General features: G+C 37.6%; 1 protein-coding gene and 3 long non-coding RNA genes across 5 annotated transcripts in view; 1 reads left to right on the top strand and 3 right to left on the bottom strand.

Annotated features, from left to right (window-relative positions):
- Positions 1-9650, bottom strand: part of LOC136853092 (uncharacterized) — a 40580-nt gene extending 30930 nt beyond the window's left edge. The window contains exon 1 of the long non-coding RNA XR_010857334.1: positions 9528-9650. This is a non-coding gene — a long non-coding RNA (uncharacterized lncRNA). The remainder of the gene's footprint in view (positions 1-9527) is intronic.
- Positions 1-21991, top strand: part of LOC136853094 (uncharacterized) — a 188968-nt gene that overhangs the window by 129351 nt on the left and 37626 nt on the right. The gene's annotated exons all lie outside the window — the stretch shown is intronic.
- Positions 301-4990, bottom strand: LOC136853093 (uncharacterized). The gene is made up of 3 exons (XR_010857335.1): positions 4520-4990; positions 2003-2076; positions 301-1025 (listed from the first exon to the last, which is right to left on the bottom strand). It is a non-coding gene; the product is annotated as an uncharacterized lncRNA (long non-coding RNA).
- LOC136853090 (uncharacterized) overlaps positions 17985-21991 on the bottom strand; it is a 7014-nt gene continuing 3007 nt past the window's right edge. Inside the window, exons 2-3 of the long non-coding RNA XR_010857332.1 lie at positions 19700-19773; positions 17985-18711 (exon numbers count right to left, since the gene is read on the bottom strand). This is a non-coding gene — a long non-coding RNA (uncharacterized lncRNA). The remainder of the gene's footprint in view (positions 18712-19699; positions 19774-21991) is intronic.

The following is a 21991-nucleotide window of genomic DNA, read 5'->3' as shown; positions in this document are numbered from 1 at the left end:
ACTCACGAAGTGGGTGTCAAAGGAATCGTTTCCGGTGGGCCACTCACTGAGCAGTTGACCTCGCCATCAAATGCCACCAGGTGGCGAAATCGTTACCCTCGATTCTCGGCCTGGGCCGTCCTCCGTCATCGTATTGATTTCAAATACACCAACTTTTACTTGCTTTTTCCACCTTTCTATAAGTTCCTTTTATCCTTGGAGTTGTACTTCGAATCTTATGCAGAAATTAATTCGCTCAGGCATTTTCTTTACAGCACTATTTTCCAATTCCACTTTTAGGTTTCGATTTACAGAAGCAAATTAGTGGTTGTGTTTATCCTTCACAAAAGTGCCACTATATTTATAATCCCTACATACAGACGTGATTTGTGGTAATACATAGAAACATTTCTGTTACAGTTTCGATGACTAAATAATAAGCTAGGGTAAATTCTTTGGCCAAACTAGGAATAGTTTTGCTGTGAAAAGAAAATGAGTGATTGAATAGTGCAATTTCTTCAACTTATGAAAGCTGTTCATTATAAGTCATTTAAAGTAATAATCTTACAGGGCCTTTTGAATCTCATCCTCCATGGAAGCGCAGATATTGGGTCTTGAGAAAACTAGTATCCATCTTAAGCTGGATTGTCATCCTTTGACTGAGGTGTGGAGGTGAGGCTGGCTGCCACTACAAAAGGGACAGAGCCGATTGAGTGAGTTCGTCTTTCATATTTGGCTCGATCCATGCACTGGCACTCAAGGTCCTCGACGTATGCAACAACTAGGTCATAAGCGCCTTTGTCGGATGTTAGTGAAAGCGTTTCATTGGTCAGTTTCTCTCTGTAGACCCCGCAGAAGGAACTGGCGCCATGGCAGGGCGTAAGGCTGTTGTAGCAGCGATTCACTTGCAGTGTTGGTCCTGAAATCCCCAGAAATGCTCAGTTGAACGTATTTTACGATGTAATTCCTCAGATCCACCCAGGTTATGTATGTTGGCCTCGGACTTCCGCACATGTCAGCAGTGTCGCACTGTTTCGTTAATGTTCCTGGAAATAATAATGAAAGTAAGACTTAGTATTTTATCACACCATAGTTTTGCTGTTGTTGCTGTTTGATAATTGAACCATAACAACAATTTAGCTCTCAGCCCTCAAATACATAATAGGCCTTAGGTACCTCTAAGAGGATGTAAGCCCTGTAAAGTTGGTTTTTGAGAGGTACTCAACAAAAATGTTTTCATCATTGTTCCTTGACCTTTTTTTATATATCTTTAAAAATCCTTTTATGACCTATGCTTCCTTTTTTTATTTGATCTTCAGTGTAACATTTCTTCATATCCAAATTCTCTTATGTACTGACTCGAAAACAACACGAGAGATGCTCTGAAATTTTCTGAAATCGATTTCAGAAGTATGTTGGTGAAATGACAGATTAGAAAATAGCTTTTCCGGTTGCAGTTTTTGCTTTACGCGATTGTTACTCTTATTATATTTTTAGACTCGCCATATGCGACAAAAAAAACAAAGGAAACAGAGATAAGAGAGGTATCTGACAATGCAGGTGATAGGGGTAATGAATATAGAAACAAATCTATAAAAAAAAACTCAGGCAAACTATAAATAGGAAGTTAGTGTACAGTAGATTAACGGGTTGACCTGTTCATTTTTTAGACTGCCATAGGTTTTGCCCGAAGGATCTATTCCTAAGTGAAAAGTAAAAATTGGAACAAGGCTAAGTTAGAGAGGCTAGACAGCTAGGTACCATCCACTTTTCGACTGATAAATGGGAAGTAAGCAAGAGAAAGTAAATGTAGTGGAATTTCCTGAACAGGTATTGGACGTGACCTTTTAATGATTAATTTTCTTAGGAAAAACTTTGCCCAATTTCCATCTAATCCAAGAAATTGGGCGTGCAAGGAAAGACAGTCTGAACCACACATCAAACCTAAATGACAACTGATATTCTATGCGAAAGTATACATTGATTTTTTTATCAGTTTTGATGGAATTTGAATATTCTTTACCTGCATTAACAGTCGTTGCTGTCGCTGTAATGAGTAGGATGGAGACCCATAGGTTAGCGTGATTCACGATCATCCTGCAACAACAAAAAAGGTAGAATGATGATGATTAGAAGTGATTATATTATTATAACATAAAGTACAATCACTGGCTGTTACTGTTTGGTAATTTAGTGATATGTGAACTGCGGACAGGAAATATTTGAATGTTATGCAGTTTATTGATTGAATAGATAAATTGAGATTAGTCTTGGCAATTTTATATATATATATATATATATATATATATATATATATATATATATATATATATATATATATATTATAAAAGGACCTCATTCAAACTGGATGATATCTAATGGAGTTCTTTTATTCAAAAAAAGTTACATGCTTTCATGGACAAGCAGTCCACATTATCAAGTATCCGTACAATGAGCAAACGCGTAGTCCAGCTGTATTTATATCTGTGTGCTGGGTACTTTTAATCCTATAATCACCTAGCTCCTCCTGTGTGACCCCCACCCCCTCGTGATCTTGGTCTTTCTCTGATCCCTCCTTCCAGGTGTCCGTTTTCCGTGCGTTCTCTTGCGTTTTTCCTTCGTTTCCTTGCTACTGTGGAGTTTACGATTTTTCTACATATGCTGTCTTCAAAGCTGTTTCCGGTGTTCCCTGCCATCGTGTTGTTGGCGCAAGTTATGAAGGCGTTCTCTACAACCAGTCTAGATGTTTTGTTGGTGTTCATGTACAGAAAACTCATATTTTCCCAGTCTATTCTGTGATCATATTCCCATCCAGTTTGAATGAGGTCCTTTTAGTAATTCTACTAATGCACAGAACAATTGTGTATAAAGTTGATAAATATATATATATATATATATATATATATATATATATATATATATATATATATATATATATATATATATATATATATATATATATATATATTGCTGTAAAAACAACATGCACCTTATCTTAGCGTTAGTTTTACATTAAGTGGTGTCTTGTTTGTTATTTATCGCTTCGGACATTCATTTATTTCTTTGCCAACGTTTATATTTTCATAGTTGGGCCTTCTGTTTTGTGGATGCCTGTTTTTAATATGAATATTGCTATAGCCACAGCCAATAAATCTGAAGGTTTGGTTATCACGTCCTGGCACCTACACTTATGAAATCGCTTTCTCTGATGTTTGACAGGTTGCCAGGACAGGATGTTGAACCTTAGGATTTGTTGGCTATGGCTGTGCCTATGTTTGAAAATTATTTTGCTAATAGGCCTTGTTAACTCGCTAATTTTCATTTACCAAAAAATACTAAACACATCCCAATACACACAAGCTAATTGAGAGTAAATGTAATGAATATTCACTGGATGAGAATTTTGTAAAAGAAATGGAGAAGGAGAGGGGTATATGTGGGAACAAAAGTTGAGATGCATAAAAGCTCTGTTGAGCAAACTCCTCTTCAAGGCCAGTGTGGTGTATAAATTAAGGTGTATGCAGTAGAGCGGAATTGTGAGTCCCCAGAAGCTACCTAAGTTTGGCATAATACAGCTACCCTGTTGAGGCGTCTGAAATATTACAGAAATCAAGGAGCCATTTTTCACCATTGTAGCAAACGACATGACAAGAGACCCACACCAGATGAACTGAGACAAGCAGCAACAAGACTTAGACAAGAAAAACGGCAAGCAAAGACTGATGATCGCAGAAACCCAGGCTAAACGTACAGACATCACAGTTTGCTCCACCATCCACCAGGAGGCCGACAGCGTTGAACGCTGAGAGGCAGGGATCAAAGTACAAGACGTAATAGAGCATCAGACATTGCAAATCTAATGCAGAGCGAAATATGGGCCAGTCATGTATATATATCTATATATATTATGAAATGCTTACCTTGAGCCAGTCACAGACTCTCAGTGAATGATTTCGTACTTACCTCTATTTTTGTATAAGATCTGACTGCTGCTGATTCAGGAAAGTGTAAAAAAAAAAGAAAAAAAAGGGAAAAAGGTGGAGTTTATCTGAGCCAATTGCTCTACTCACAAGGTATTTGTAAGTAAACACGTTAGGGTAAGTTTAAAATTACGTGTATTTACATGAAATGAAATATCAGAAGATGAAATGGGCTAATCATGCATGCAAAGCCCGAGAGGTTAATTAATAACTGGGAAAACTTGAAAGTATATCCGTCGGTGTGTCGATGCTGACACACGGCACAGTCAAGAGAGATTTCCACGGCTAACAAACCCTCTGTAAGCGGAGAGATTCACGAATTAAAAGCCAGAAAGGACGCAGTAAATTACACATAGGGCAAGGCGAGCACAGAGGGTGCCAAGAAGCCTTGAGCACACGATTTTATTTAATTATTTAAACACAGGCATTTATATAACACTGCCCTAACAAGACAAGATTGATATGGAAATAGTGGCACCTAGAAATGGAAATAGGAAGTGTAGTTTAAGAATTAAAACAGTGTGACTGACTGGAAGAACTTTTGCAACAGATCACTTTACATTGTAGAAGAGGTGGCTTCAGCGAGGGTAATGGCGGCGGAGGAAGGCTAAGGGCTTCACTGGTAAGAAGACTAAATGTCCCTACAAGATAGGTCCACATGCTAGGGCATGGCTCTTGGAAGGAGGCGGGTTGAAGGGGAGATGTGTCTCGCTCGCGTCCAGAAATGTTTCTCTCCCTTGTTCCTTCGGTGAGACCCTTATATGACTTCGGTCAGGGGTCAGGTGGTTATCCACAGGTAGATTGGGGTTGTTGTCATCTATGATTCAGTCCAGGTGTTCCTGCCAGCTGTCCTCTCTTAGTCTGCCTCCCCAGCGCTCCTCCTGCCCCCGGCCAGGCTTAGGATTCTGAAAACAAAGTCTCCCACAGTCATATGTTCGAGAAGAGAAAGTTGAAAGGCAATTAAGGGAGTGTGGTTAATGGATTAAGGGACAGACCTATATTCCTTTCGCCCTTCCTTGTCAGGCAGTGCACAAAATGCACTGTTCTATTTTCAAGCTTTAAATGAAGCATTTGGTGGCTGGGGTTCTTGGGAAAATATAATATATACTATATCTATATATATATATATATATATATATATATATATATATATATATATATATATATATATATATATATATATATACATACTACATACATACATGCATTTATTGTTTTCTGTCCCAACAGATGTTTCACCACTTGTCGCATTTTCAAGCAACTGCTGACTCATAATCTGAACTTCAGTTATAAAAATAGTATCCGCTAGGAAATGCCAGAGTGGTGAAACGGTTGTCGCATTTTTCACCAGAAACTGACGCAAGAGAATCAGGGGAAATTCCGAGGATATGAAGGATTCCTGAAGGATTCATCGAAGATTCTTATTGATGCTATTTAAGCAATTGCTGACAATAAAAGTTGTTAAAGTGGCAGAATACACACACACACACACACACACACACACACATATATATATATATATATATATATATATATATATATATATATATATATATATATATATATATATACATATGTATACATATGTATATACATTATATAAATATGTATGTGTGTATGTATGTTAAAAGAGTCTTAATTAATGCCACTAAAGCAATTGTTGCCAATGAAACCTTTTAAGAAAAAAATGCCAGAATATTCATGTTATATATTAATATTCATATTATATATATATATATATATATATATATATATATATATATATATATATATATATATATATATATATATATATATATATATATATATATATATATATATATATATCCATTTCTCCTCTGTATCTAGCATAACTGAAGTCGTAGGGCGTGGTCGGGTCTTGGTCATTCGTTCTTCTCCTTTTCCTTTGGATGGTTTGTTGAGCACTGGTTTCCTCTTTTACTACATACACTTCAAGTTATATTAATTTTATTTTTTGTAAATAATTTTTTTTCTCTCTTACTTTTATTTTTAAAATAGATTTTTGTAAATTTTAACGAACTTTGTTATATTTGCAGATTGAAGATGCACATAGTACATGTGCGCAACGTCTCTTATGAATAAATTACTATGGCCTTTTTGATGTGCTTTGTGGACCCTGCTGTATGCCTTTATATGTATATGTATATGTATATATATATATATATATATATATATATATATATATATATCTATATATATATCATATACATATATATATATATATATATATTTATATATATATATATATATATATATACACACACATATATAATGTACGTATATGTATATTTATATAATTGTGTATATATATGTGTGTGTTGTGTATAAATGTCGTTAAATGTGACAGCAGAGTTGCAGTTAATTAGTTTCTTACTAATGTTCTCAATTTTCCTCATGGTTAGGACGTTTCGCCTCTTCTAAAGACATCCTCGGCTACAAATGAGTGTTTACAAAGAATTTCACATATTTATATATGACATTCTTTCGAGGAATACTAGTCAAAAATATATCTATAGGTTAAAATCCAACATTCAGCAGTTAGCGTTTTGAAATTGACAGTTAAAACATACAGATTTGTTACTAAACTTGTCTGCAACTGGCCTCCCCTAAACGTGCAAGGAATCAACGCAATAATTCCACCTTCCGATCGTGAAAGGAGAAGAAATGCAGCAGACTAAAATTGTGTCGTCGATGTTGGACTTATGAAAATATTTTAGTTATCTTTATTTTTGTTATGTTTTATCTTGTTCTATCCTGATACTGGTAACTTTGTGTTTACATTTTACTTATATTTTTTACGTGCGTAAAAACTATATTAATTTTACATATAGTGTTTGAATGTCTCTTTGACGGTTCTTTGTTGACCTATTTTCAGCTGTTTATTTTTCGTCTGGTTGTTTCCCGGTATGCAAATAGCTAAATAGCAATTCTTGGTAATTGTGAACAGGCCAGTTGTAGACAAGTTTAGTAACAAATCTGTATGTTTTAACTGTTCATTTCAAAACGCTAATTGCTGAATATTGGATTTTAACCATTATAGTATTTTTTTTATACCTGGAAAACTTGCACTTAGCTGCTTGCGGCTGATTGGATGGACGTCCTGTTGTCCGAATCTCACAGTTTTGCTTTCACACTGTTCCAGAATTGTGATTATACGGTCATAGAGCGAGTTAACAGCTACGTTATTTAACGTTATGTAAACACCAATTGTAATAAACGTAAGTATTAAGAACTTACTACCGAATTATTTTGTATAAATATTTAACAGTTATGACGCAACACTTACCGAAGCAGTAGACTAAAAATATACTTCAAACGCATGAACTTGAAATGTTTAATTTCTAGCTTGATTTTTAGCGCAATCATGCCATTAATGGTTTGGAAATAACCAAAACGTATTTATTGTACATTGCTGAAGGTTCTCTAACACATAAGAACAAAAAACTCTCGTAGAAATTTAAGCTTGGCGGAAAAGCTGAGGAGGTGGAATTGTGGGAGGAACAGCCACAGGGTTGACACAAGGTTGACGTACTCTCAGCGTGAGGTTCAAATCTGGGTTGTGGTTCTCTTGTGTTCCTAAAATAATCATTAAGGTGTTTATGTCATAATGCTAATTTTTTTTCATTTCAAAAATACTGCAGACGGAAGGTCATTAATATTTTAGGATATGTATATATAAAGGCAAATTGAACATGCATTGAATTTATGAATACTTTTTTTCTAGCTAGTGTGCTACTCTCTGCTATATAAAATTTCAGTTAATTGACTGTTCCTCAACTAGAGATTTTCAGTTATGTCTTTGCCAGGTGTTCGAAGTTCCTTCGTGTGTGCTTTGATCTGTATCGTCTCTTGTGGCCATGGCTGAAATAGGAGAAATGGATAGTGAGGCACCTGCTCGATAGCCGATTCTAACCTGAATAATTCTGGTTGTAAGTGGTGTGTGCAGACGACAACTCACCGGCTGTTCCTCTCAACCTCCACCTCCTCAACTTTGCCGCAAAGCTTAAATTTCTACGACAGATTTTTGTTCTTAGGTGTTAGAGAACCTTCAGCAATGTACAATAAACACATTTTGGTTATTTCCAAACCACTAATGGTAAGATTGCGCTAAAAATCTAGCTAGAAATTAAACACTAAAGTTCATGCGTTCGAAACATATTTCTAGTCCACGGCTTCGGTAAGTGTTGTCTCATAATTGCTAAATATATATAATATTTCGGTATGTAAGTTCTTAATACTTACGTTTATTACAACTGGTATTTACATAACGTTACGTAACTTAGCTCTTAACTCGCTCTACGACCGTATAATCACAATTCTGGAATAGTTTGATTCGGACAACAGAACATCCATCCAATCAGCGGCAAGAAGCTAAGTGCAAGTTTGCCAGGTTTAAAAAAATAGACTATAGTTATATTTTTTACTATTATTCCCTCGGAAGAATGTTGTATATATGTGTGAATTTCTGTGTAAACATGCATTTGTAGCCGAAGATGTCTCTAGAAAAGACGAAACGTCCTAACCAATAAAACGTCCATTAAAATTAACTTTGGTGCTTTACTCCATCAGTTGCCTGAGGAACAGAGGACGATAATAAGGAAAATTGAGAACATTAGTAAGAAACTAATAAACTGCAACTTCGCTCTCATATTTAACGACATTTGCATAAAGGAAAACTTACTGCCAACATCCACCAACATACATATATACATCTATATACATACATATATATATATATATATATATATATATATATATATATATATATATATATATATATGTGTGTGTGTGTGTATATATATATATATATATATATATATATATATATATATATATATATATATATATATATATATATATATATTTATATATATAAATTCCTTCGGTGATAATTCTCCATCGGAGATATATATATATTGTATATAAATCATATATATATATATATATAAATTATAATATATATATATATATATATATATATAATATATATATATATATATATATATATATATACATACATATATATATATATGTATATAATCTAAGTTGACAACAACAGCATCTGTTATTTAACTTGACAACAACAGCATCTGTTATTTCTACAGCTGTTATTTACCCTCAATTTAGCACACTTTAATTAGAATCCGCAATCTTTTTCCAACGTGAGTCAGGAACGAAATGATTTGTGTCATTCCGCGGTAGTGTCTTCTTCCAAGCACTAGAAGCTTCAGTTATTAGCTCTTGTGGTAATGCAGATCAACATGAAAAAAAACACTCCTTTCTGCCGTTAGGAAAACATTTTCATAATTTATTTATTTATACTTTCAACTGCATTGCTGTGTCTAACAGTTGTTCTTGGAAACACTGATTGCGTGTCTTTGCGTCGTGCATGCAACACTTGTGATAATGCGCAGTTGATAGCACAGAATCGAATAAAATCATTGTAGTAAAGCAATTTTTTATACCATTAATTTTTCTTTCCATTTGATGTTAATTCACGTTGAGTAACAAAATAGAGTTGAAAAAGAGCAGGGAACAGACACATACCTCACAGAGAGCAAGATTTCAGGAGCTAAGTCTGAGGCAACCTTCTTTGATCACGCCTTCCGTTCAACTGTCGTGCTGCTCGTGCAGGTTAGCCTCAGAAGCCTTACCTGAGACTTTAAGCAATAGTGCAGCAGATAATTGCATATTTCATAAGAATCGTTCAGATAGTGAAACAAGCATGAAATTTTGCACAAGTGCTCTTTAAAGTTCCCTCTATCAGAAAAGGGCGCTGGCCACGCAAAAATTTAATATGGCGGCCAAATTCAAGATGGCGGCCAGTATCGACAGATTTTGGCTAATTTTTTCACTAGAATGGCATGTATTTGCTTCTAGCAATATGGTAAAGCTCTTCCATACTATTTCTTGTGAATATTATGTTTCTGTAGCTTCCCAGTACAGTTTACCTTTAAATATGGGGGCTATATGGCTGCCAAGAAAGGTAGAAACAATAATTATAATGAGAAATAATGCCCGTTCAACAATTATCGTTTTAAGCATGGATCTTGGTTTCTGTGGTTTTAGATCCTAATGAGGCCATCTCTTTCGAATAACTCATCAATTTTGAAGGAAAATTAATAAATGTAAAAGAGTGTATGTCTGCACACAACCAGGGCACACTGGTGACATCACTGCTGTGTAACTCAGCATGGGGTTCAGTGCCAGCTAATCCAGCTTTACTAATCCTGTAGTCTTAGACTAGTAGTTGTAGTATAGTTTAGTTTAGTGTCCCAAATGCTTTCTAACAGCCCCAGACCAGCTATAGTTAGATAGCCGCACCTGAATAGACAGGATGTGCCAGCGCGGGAGAGCCGAGCCAAGGGTATGGGGGCTGTACATGATGGTTCATGTACTTACCTGGATGGTGTACAGATCACACGGGACTTAAATGGCACTGGATGAATGATCGGGCTAGGTGTAGGGAGACCGAACCTAGTTGAATCCCATACAGGAATGTGTGCTTTGTTTAAGGTGGTAAAAGGATAACCCCTCGGCCTTAATCAAAAGTGAAATCATGGCAGAATGTGATGCCAATCCAATATTGAGCAGTAGAAAACAAACTGGAGTTTGTGTTGTCTTTGTCAGAAGGACAAAGAGGTGAGCACTTGACATCACCTCCAAGTCATCATGTCCTAGACCATGATGGGTACACAATGCTGGCAAGGAACATTCCCATGTTCAGTGAAATTAATGAAATGCCACTGATAATGGATCCAGCAAGGCTGGATGAAGGTGATGGCATAGAGGCCACTCTCAGGAAAAAATGCAGCAAAAATACCATGCGAACTGTCGCTGTTGTTTAACAACACTAAACTGGACCGTGCAAGAAAGCGACAATCCAATGACCAGACCAGCAACACTGAGACTAGTCGTGCAAAACTGCGCTGAACCAGTCATGACAATGAAGTTTGCATTTTCTGTGAGAAAGTGGCACCTGCATCTGATCTCAGACAGGCTAGTACTAAGGGCCTTGACTTGAAATTGCGTGAATGTGCAGAGATACTTAGTGATGGCAAGCTCCTTGCTAAGTTGACTGGTGGGGATGTCATTGCACAGGAGTTTAAGTATCACCATGCCTGTCTTTGTGCCCTCTACAACAGAAAAAGGTCCTACCTGAGGAGCCTTGAGAAAGGCACTGAGTCAGAATCAGATGTGTATCCACTAGTTCTGTCAGAACTGATGACATACATTGTTGAAAACAACCTTTGTTCAGATGATCCAGTCACATTTCGGCTGGCAGATATTTGCCACCTCTACCAACAACGTCTGGAACAATTAGGTGTAGAGTCACCAAGTGTAAATTCCACGAGACTCAAAGACAAACTTCTGGCAGAAATTCCAGAACTTGAGGCTCATAAATCTGGCAGAGATGTATTACTTGCATTTCAAAAGGATGTGGGAAAAGCACTTGCTCAATCATCTGATCTTTCAGAGGCAGTTATCATTGCTAAAGCAGCAAATATTCTCAGAAAGTCTATACTTGATCATCAGTCACGGTTTGATGGCACATTTTCTGAAGCTTGTGTACGAAATTCTGTGCCTCCTCTCCTGCTCCAGTTTGTAGGGATGGTTGAGCATGGGGCTGACATCAAGTCACAGTTACGATTTGGAGCATCAAAGTCAGACCAGGCCATTGCACAGCTCATGCAGTTCAACTGCTACTCCCGATACAAAGAGGAGCAACAACTCATAGACACTCCAAAGACAGAGAAACACCATTCCCAGTCTACATGGGACTCTCAGTCTATGCCAAAACCAGGAAGAGAAACCTGGTTGAAATGCTACATCAGTATGGCCTCAGTATCTCTTATGACAGAGTACTGGAGGTCTCTGCACAGTTAGGAGATGCCACAGTTAGCAAATATGTGGAGGAGGGTGTGGTCTGTCCCCAGTACTGCGAAAAGGGTTGTTCACCACTGCAGTGATGGACAACATCGACCACAACCCATCTGCAACTACTGCTACTACCTCCTTCCATGGAACTAGCATCTCCATATTTCAGCACCCCACCATGAGTAACAAGGAGAACACTGGACAGGAAAGACAGCAACTAAAGTTTGCACCTGAGAAAGTGAGGTCGGTGCCTGAATTGCCGGACACATTCACAAACATCTCACCAGCTTCCTTTCAAACAAAGAACCCTGTGCCACCAAACACTGCAATACCAAAGCCACCCACAGATATCTTGGGGCCACAGCTTGCACTGGAGTATCAGTGGCTAGACAAGGTCATAGTCACCCAGGAAATAGATGATGCAGTGAATCTGACGTGGTCAGCTCATCACGCTTCAATGAAGAGAAGCCCAGAATTTGAAGTAACCATAACTTCATTGCTTCCTCTCCTGCGTGATCAGGCTCATTCTGTTGCTACGATCAAACACGTGATGCAGAAAGTGCAGGATGTCACTGATTTTCTGAACCCTGGCCAGATACCCATAATCACAGCTGATCAGCCAATCTATGCCGTAGCAAAGCAGGTGCAGTGGCAGTGGCCTGATCAGTATGGCGAAGACAAGTATCTGGTAATGTTTGGTGGTCTGCACATTGAGATGGCAGCAATGACATCTCTTGGTACTCTTCTTCATGGCAGTGGTTGGACAGGAGCTCTGGTGGAGGCAGGAGTTGCTTCATCTGGAACTGCAGAATCCTTCCTTGCCACCAAAGAAAGGAAAGACCTTTGAGGGCTATGCACTTTGCGACTTCTTGCCTGTGATACAATCCTATAGCAGCAAGTACACATCATCACATCTTGTATTTGATGTATACAATACATCCAGCCTCAAAGCTGAGACCAGGCTCCAACGTGGTCAAGGAGGAAGGCGCAAGGTGACAGACAAGAACACAATTCCATCCAACTGGCGCAATTTCCTAAGACACGATGCCAACAAGACAGAGTTGTTCCAGTTCCTGGCAGACAAAGTTGCCCAGATGTCTGCCACAAATGTTGTCATTGCCACGAAAGGGTCTGCTGTCCTCAGCACTCATGAGGCTAGTCTTCAGGGACTGGAAAAGTGCTCTCATGAGGAAGCTGACACCCGCATCTTTCTCCATGCCAAATATGCCACAGAACATGGAGCCAAGACCATCACGGTTAAAGCAAATGACACAGATGTTCTTGTCGTTGCAGTCAGTGCTTTCTCCACTCTCCACAATCTAGGGCTAGAGAAGCTATGGGTGGCATTTGGCCAAGGCCAGAGCCTGCGCTGGATTGCTGTGCATGACCTGTGCAACTCTCTGGGCCAGGAGAAGGTGAATGGCATGCTCTTCTTCCATGCGTTCACAGGCTGTGATACAGTGTCAGCCTTCCGGAGCAAGGGCAAGAAGACCGCCTGGCAGACATGGAACATCTTTCCAGAGGCCTCCACTGTGTTCTCCAAACTGAGTCACTACCCTCTCAGAGTGGAAGAGAGTGACCTGAAGGTCCTGGAGAGGTTTGTCATACTTATGTATGAAAGATCCAGCACTGCTGGCACTGTGGATGAGGCTAGACTTGATATGTTTGCCAGAAAACAAAGGGCATATGAGGCCATTCCACCAACCAGGAGCTCTCCTCCAACACACCAAGCGTGCTGCGTACCAGGCTGGTTGTGTGTGGGGGCAGGCCACCCAGTGTCAGCCACAGCCAGAGAACCCTGCTGAGTGGGGATGGCAAAAGTCTGGTGAAGCATGGCAAGTCCTCTGGACAACCAACTCGCCCTTAGCCAAGAGTTGCCAACAGCTTACCAAATGTGGATGCAAAGCAGGCTGTCAGGAAAGGTGCAAGTGCTATAAAGCTGGGTCTTCCCTGCACAGCTCTGTGCACTTGCAAATGTGAAGTCTAGATAAATATTGCCCTCTCTTCAGTAGATAATCTAGCTTGAGCATCCAACGTGTCATGCTATGCCTACCTTCTTATCCTCGAATTTTTCAAAGGTGTAGGTTGAGAGACCTATACATAGATTGGTTGTGTTTAGTCCGTATTTCTCTTCTTTTCTTTTTATGGTTACAGTCTTAGACACAATGTTGTATGTGACCATACCATTACTATTTCAGTTGAAAATAGCATATTAGTTAAACTGTCTGATCACATGAATATACCATTAAATAAAAACAGTTGGTCTCTATGTCTGCTAGCGCTGTGGATAGAAAAAAAACTTTTATGGCAACCATTTTGTCCATACATCTTGGTTACAATTCATTTAGTAAGGGTTTTCAATAAAATGTGTGGTATGGAACATTTTTATAACCTAAAAGTCGAGGTTTAAAAAAAAAAAACTGGCATATTCCATCCAATAGATGCTCCCAAACCAGTGAATCTCAACATAGATGGCGGCCATTTTGAAAAATAGCCGCCATCTTGGATTTTCAGGTGGCCAGCGCCCTTTTCTAAGAGAGCGTAGTCTTAGGAATGTTTGTGCCAAATTTCATGCTTGTTTCACTATCTGAACGATTTTTACAGCAATCTGCTGCACTAACAGTGGTCTACGTCATCACCTCGTGACGTCAAATCCACCAGGCCTTCTTTCTCAGGCTCCAGGGTTGGCATGGATAGATACCCGAGGACCTACCCGCTTGCCAGCTCTGGCCGGGTTTTTTAATCTAAAAAGCCTGGGCGGGTTTTTTTTTTTAAGTTTTTAGCTGTTTTCTGCTTCTATAATCCCTTATCATTGTTCTATTTTTGTAACTTTTAGTTTGATACATAATTTAAATTAGAACAGATATATTTACAACCCCCTTTTTTTTAATTATGGAAGACATAATAGTAGTTTTCTAATTTAAAAAAAAAAAACCGGGCGGGTTTTTATCTTTTTTAGTGTTTTCTGCTTCTATAATACATTATTACGGTACTATTGTGTAAATTTTAGTGTGATACATAATGAAGAGTAGAACAGTATACCTAGAAATCCCTTTTTTTGATTTTGGAAGACCTAAAGGTACTTGAGATTTAGCCTAGGCCTACTAAGAAAACTGAAGTCTCAACTTTTTGACTGCAGCAGGGCATTACTGTACTGTGCAGTTACAGTATACATTATGCACATATACATTATAAAATATCAGGAATAAAAGAAAATGCAGTATTTGTTATGATTTTATATTGAAAAGTAATGTAATTATGAAAAGTTAGCTACATTTAATACTTTAGGCCTAAAGACAAACAAACTTGGCATTGGTTTTGGGTAGTATACAACTTAAACTTTCATAGGCCTATTCAAGCAAAAATAGTAAAGATGCGTTTAAGCAAAGAGCTAGCACACTACAGTAATTCAACAGACCACCTCATTTTAAGTGATTTGGTAAAAAAAAACAAAAAGGTACCTATTGACAAAACAAAACAAGAAGTACAGTAGCTTACGTTTGCCTACTGATGTAAAGCAACCATAGTTTTTTAATTTTATGTACGACAGGTAAAATACAGTGAATTAGGCTTATACCGTTGTAGGGCCTGTAGGCACTTTACATTCCTACAGGTCAGTATACATTATTTCGCAACTACCAATCTGCTGGTTCTCCCTTGAGCATTCTGTTGCACTTCACCAGCTTTGCAGTCTTGTCATTGCGTAGTCTGTTTCTTAATTTAGTGTGAATTTGACCGGAAGTGTAAAAAATTCTTTCAACTGATGCTGAAGAAGCTGGCAGGGAACTTATTTCTTGCATAAACTTGCAACATTGCGGTGTAACCGGACCACTTATTTTTTCTGCTTTTGCTTCCATTATTTTCCCCCACTTGGATGGTGAGAAAGTTTCAGTTACTTTGGCTGCCAACATTGATTTGGGATAAGCTTCTTCATCTTCAATAAACAAAGCCATCAAAGTGCTACAAAATCTGCATTAATTGAGGATAGCCACGCAGTTGCCACATCTTGATCAATGGATAATTTTTTTCCTTTATATTTGGGATGAGCGGCTCATTGTTTAATAAAAGTTGCTGTCAGAAACTTGGGACTTCAGTTTCCCAAACTTTCCACAGTAGGCCTAAGCTAAAGAAGTCTTAATTACCATATATACCTGGTCCTGTTCTGACTTAACCCTTAAAATACGGGACTGCAACATTTGGTACAGGCTGGACTTGAAATCGGTCTCGGGAAAGGATCTTTTACTTAGTAGGAGACTTGGATGTCTGTTCAACTTATTTTTATATTTTTCTCTTAATTTTTCAAGGATTATAAGTAGATAGATAGCTGAAATACAAATGAAACTGGGACCATAGAAATATTACTAGATTTAAATAGTAAAGGTAAAGAATCAATAAGGAAATAGAAAATATATATATGAAACTAGTAAATTGTACAAAAAAAACGCATTTTCCCCATAAAACCTGCATTTTCCCAAATAAAACCCGAGTTTTTTTTCTTAAACCAGCCTCGGGTGAGTGTTTTTTTTTAAAACCCGGTGTTTTTCAACAACCCTGCGTCTCAGCTTTTAGTCCCATGTTCTATGAGTCACGTTGCAGACATACCAAGGAAGCTATTTTTTTGGAGTTCGTTTTTTGTTTATTTTTTTTTATTCCATTATGGGGGTTCACTCCTCCAATACCTTCTCAGTCAGATCATTAAGTTAGCCCCTCTAATGTGTTGAGGGTAAATGTAATTTCCTGTCGATGGAATAACACACACACACACACAATATATATATATCTTCTTCTTCTTTTAACTTGCTTTTTTCCCATTTCTGTATGGGGTAAGCACGATGCCTTCTTTTGAAGGACTTTTGATTTGGCTTTGGGGTAGACCGTAGTCTCGATCGGCTGCCCTGCCTGACATCGCTTAGACCCCGGTAGCGTATGGTACATGTATCACACAATATATATATATACATACAGTATATATATATATATATATATATATATATATATATATATATATATATATATATATATATATATATATATATATATATATATATATATATATATATATATATATATATAAATGTATGTATGTGTGTGTGTGTGCCACACTAACTATGAAACGCATTGAGCAATTTCAACCAAACTTGGTATACATATGACTTACTGTCTAGAAATCAGCACTGTGGGCGTAAGACATCACTAGGACCGAATGGGGTGGGATGGCTTTCCTGAAACTGGGCTGGTTCTTCTCGTAGATTTAGCAACTTTACGAATTTATACCTAATAATATAAATTATAATGTATGTGTATATATATATATATATATATATATATATATATATATATATATATATATATATATATATATATATATATATATATTATTATATATGACTTACTATCTGGAAAAGAATACAAGGGGGGGGGTAAGACGTCAATGACACCAAAGGGGGTGGGGGTTGGGAAGGGGGCGACAGCGAGAGAGAATGAGAGGGAGCGGAAGTGAGAGAGAGAGTAGAGGGGGTGTTTGGGAGAAGAAAGAGGGAAAGAGACAAGGAGGGTTGGAGAGAGAAAGAGAGGGAGAAACTGAGAGAAAGGAAGAGTGAGAGGGACAGGAAATGAGCTACAGAGTAGAGGGGGTGTTAGGGAGAAGAAATGGTGAAGACTGTCTCCCTATATACGATTAATAAAAAGCAAAATTTAAGTGGCAACACGTAAGTGTGGCGATAGTGCTCTACGTTCCTTTTTCTCTTTATGACTAATTCCAGTTATTTCTGAATATTTTAGGTAAGCTTGTGGGGTAACGTCATTAGATTCCTTTTACACCAGGTAACTCACGAAGTGGGTGTCAAAGGAATCGTTTCCGGTGGGCCACTCACTGAGCAGTTGACCTCGCCATCAAATGCCACCAGGTGGCGAAATCGTTACCCTCGATTCTCGGCCTGGGCCGTCCTCCGTCATCGTATTGATTTCAAATACACCAACTTTTACTTGCTTTTTCCACCTTTCTATAAGTTCCTTTTATCCTTGGAGTTGTACTTCGAATCTTATGCAGAAATTAATTCGCTCAGGCATTTTCTTTACAGCACTATTTTCCAATTCCACTTTTAGGTTTCGATTTACAGAAGCAAATTAGTGGTTGTGTTTATCCTTCACAAAAGTGCCACTATATTTATAATCCCTACATACAGACGTGATTTGTGGTAATACATAGAAACATTTCTGTTACAGTTTCGATGACTAAATAATAAGCTAGGGTAAATTCTTTGGCCAAACTAGGAATAGTTTTGCTGTGAAAAGAAAATGAGTGATTGAATAGTGCAATTTCTTCAACTTATGAAAGCTGTTCATTATAAGTCATTTAAAGTAATAATCTTACAGGGCCTTTTGAATCTCATCCTCCATGGAAGCGCAGATATTGGGTCTTGAGAAAACTAGTATCCATCTTAAGCTGGATTGTCATCCTTTGACTGAGGTGTGGAGGTGAGGCTGGCTGCCACTACAAAAGGGACAGAGCCGATTGAGTGAGTTCGTCTTTCATATTTGGCTCGATCCATGCACTGGCACTCAAGGTCCTCGACGTATGCAACAACTAGGTCATAAGCGCCTTTGTCGGATGTTAGTGAAAGCGTTTCATTGGTCAGTTTCTCTCTGTAGACCCCGCAGAAGGAACTGGCGCCATGGCAGGGCGTAAGGCTGTTGTAGCAGCGATTCACTTGCAGTGTTGGTCCTTGGAAATCCCCAGAAATGCTCAGTTGAACGTATTTTACGATGTAATTCCTCAGATCCACCCAGGTTATGTATGTTGGCCTCGGACTTCCGCACATGTCAGCAGTGTCGCACTGTTTCGTTAATGTTCCTGGAAATAATAATGAAAGTAAGACTTAGTATTTTATCACACCATAGTTTTGCTGTTGTTGCTGTTTGATAATTGAACCATAACAACAATTTAGCTCTCAGCCCTCAAATACATAATAGGCCTTAGGTACCTCTAAGAGGATGTAAGCCCTGTAAAGTTGGTTTTTGAGAGGTACTCAACAAAAATGTTTTCATCATTGTTCCTTGACCTTTTTTTATATATCTTTAAAAATCCTTTTATGACCTATGCTTCCTTTTTTTATTTGATCTTCAGTGTAACATTTCTTCATATCCAAATTCTCTTATGTACTGACTCGAAAACAACACGAGAGATGCTCTGAAATTTTCTGAAATCGATTTCAGAAGTATGTTGGTGAAATGACAGATTAGAAAATAGCTTGTGAAAACCTCTTTTCCGGTTGCAGTTTTTGCTTTACGCGATTGTTACTCTTATTATATTTTTAGACTCGCCATATGCGACAAAAAAAACAAAGGAAACAGAGATAAGAGAGGTATCTGACAATGCAGGTGATAGGGGTAATGAATATAGAAACAAATCTATAAAAAAACTCAGGCAAACTATAAATAGGAAGTTAGTGTACAGTAGATTAACGGGTTGACCTGTTCATTTTTAGACTGCCATAGGTTTTGCCCGAAGGATCTATTCCTAAGTGAAAAGTAAAAAATTGGAACAAGGCTAAGTTAGAGAGGCTAGACAGCTAGGTACCATCCACTTTTCGACTGATAAATGGGAAGTAAGCAAGAGAAAGTAAATGTAGTGGAATTTCCTGAACAGGTATTGGACGTGACCTTTTAATGATTAATTTTCTTAGGAAAAACTTTGCCCAATTTCCATCTAATCCAAGAAATTGGGCGTGCAAGGAAAGGCAGTCTGAACCACACATCAAACCTAAATGACAACTGATATTCTATGCGAAAGTATACATTGATTTTTTTATCAGTTTTGATGGAATTTGAATATTCTTTACCTGCATTAACAGTCGTTGCTGTCGCTGTAATGAGTAGGATGGAGACCCATAGGTTAGCGTGATTCACGATCATCCTGCAACAACAAAAAAGGTAGAATGATGATGATTAGAAGTGATTATATTATTATAACATAAAGTACAATCACTGGCTGTTACTGTTTGGTAATTTAGTGATATGTGAACTGCGGACAGGAAATATTTGAATGTTATGCAGTTTATTGATTGAATAGATAAATTGAGATTAGTCTTGGCAATTTTATATATATATATATATATATATATATATATATATATATATATATATATATATATATATATATTACTAAAAGGACCTCATTCAAACTGGATGATATCTAATGGAGTTCTTTTATTCAGAAAAAGTTACAAGCTTTCATGGACAAACAGTCCACATTATCAAGTAGCCGTATAATGAGCAGACGTGTAGTCCAGCTGTATTTATATTTGTGTGCTGGGTACTTTTAATCCTATAATCACCTAGCTCCTCTTGTGTGACCCCTACCCCCTCGTGATCTTGGTCTTTCCCTGATCCCTCCTTCCAAGTGTCCGTTTTCCGTGAGTTCTCTTGCGTTTGTCCTTCGTTTCCTTGCTACTGTGGAGTATACGATTTTTCTAGATGTGCTGTCTTCAAAGCTGTTTCCGGTGTTCCCTGCCATCGTGTTGTTGGCGCAAGTTAAGAAGGCGTTCTCTACAACTAGTCTAGATGTTTTGTTGGTGTTCCTGTACAGAAAACTCATATTTTCCCAGTCTATTCTATGATCATATTCCCATCCAGTTTGAATGAGGTCCTTTTAGTAATTCTACTAATGCACAGAACAATTGTGTATGTGATAAAGTTGATAAATATTGATATATATATATATATATATATATATATATATATATATATATATATATATATATATATATATATATATATATATATATATATATATATATTGCTGTAAAACAACATGCACCTTATCTTAGCGTTAGTTTTACATTAAGTGGTGTCTTGTTTGTTATTTATCGCTTCGGACATTCATTTATTTCTTTGCCAACGTTTATATTTTCATAGTTGGGCCTTCTGTTTTGTGGATGCCTGTTTTTAATATGAATATTGCTATAGCCACAGCCAATAAATCTGAAGGTTTGGTTATCACGTCCTGGCACCTACACTTATGAAATCGCTTTCTCTGATGTTTGACAGGTTGCCAGGACAGGATGTTGAACCTTAGGATTTGTTGGCTATGGCTGTGCCTATGTTTGAAAATTATTTTGCTAATAGGCCTTGTTAACTCGCTAATTTTCATTTACCAAAAAATACTAAACACATCCCAATACACACAAGCTAATTGAGAGTAAATGTAATGAATATTCACTGGATGAGAATTTTGTAAAAGAAATGGAGAAGGAGAGGGGTATATGTGGGAACAAAAGTTGAGATGCATAAAAGCTCTGTTGAGCAAACTCCTCTTCAAGGCCAGTGTGGTGTATAAATTAAGGTGTATGCAGTAGAGCGGAATTGTGAGTCCCCAGAAGCTACCTAAGTTTGGCATAATACAGCTACCCTGTTGAGGCGTCTGAAATATTACAGAAATCAAGGAGCCATTTTTCACCATTGTAGCAAACGACATGACAAGAGACCCACACCAGATGAACTGAGACAAGCAGCAACAAGACTTAGACAAGAAAACGGCAAGCAAAGACTGATGATCGCAGAAACCCAGGCTAAACGTACAGACATCACAGTTTGCTCCACCATCCACCAGGAGGCCGACAGCGTTGAACGCTGAGAGGCAGGGATCAAAGTACAAGACGTAATAGAGCATCAGACATTGCAAATCTAATGCAGAGCGAAATATGGGCCAGTCATGTATATATATCTATATATATTATGAAATGCTTACCTTGAGCCAGTCACAGACTCTCAGTGAATGATTTCGTACTTACCTCTATTTTTGTATAAGATCTGACTGCTGCTGATTCAGGAAAGTGTAAAAAAAAAAAGAAAAAAAGGGAAAAAGGTGGAGTTTATCTGAGCCAATTGCTCTACTCACAAGGTATTTGTAAGTAAACACGTTAGGGTAAGTTTAAAATTACGTGTATTTACATGAAATGAAATATCAGAAGATGAAATGGGCTAATCATGCATGCAAAGCCCGAGAGGTTAATTAATAACTGGGAAAACTTGAAAGTATATCCGTCGGTGTGTCGATGCTGACACACGGCATAGTCAAGAGAGATTTCCACGGCTAACAAACCCTCTGTAAGCGGAGAGATTCACGAATTAAA

This window comes from Macrobrachium rosenbergii, chromosome 26 (assembly GCF_040412425.1).
Source record: "Macrobrachium rosenbergii isolate ZJJX-2024 chromosome 26, ASM4041242v1, whole genome shotgun sequence".
In the NCBI taxonomy this organism is placed as follows: Eukaryota; Metazoa; Arthropoda; class Malacostraca; order Decapoda; family Palaemonidae; genus Macrobrachium; species Macrobrachium rosenbergii.
This window is presented reverse-complemented; position numbering and strand designations above follow the sequence as displayed.